Here is a 208-nt window from a genome sequence, read left to right on the forward strand (position 1 = left end):
TCCCGTTCTGTTTCCTTCCTTTATTTTCTTCCTTGCCTTTCCATCCTCCGTCACGTTGCTTTTTATTCGGTGCTTCCTTTCAGCCGTATCCGCTTATTCTCGCTATCTATTTCGCGTCTTTCTGATCTTCTTTTTTCCCCCTACCATTATCCGTCCTTTTCTCTTTCTCTGTCATTCTTACCCCCCTAGTTCATCCTTCCGTCTTGCT

The sequence above is a fragment of the Penaeus monodon genome, chromosome 24 (genome assembly GCF_015228065.2).
Source record: "Penaeus monodon isolate SGIC_2016 chromosome 24, NSTDA_Pmon_1, whole genome shotgun sequence".
NCBI classification, from domain to species: domain Eukaryota; kingdom Metazoa; phylum Arthropoda; class Malacostraca; order Decapoda; family Penaeidae; genus Penaeus; species Penaeus monodon.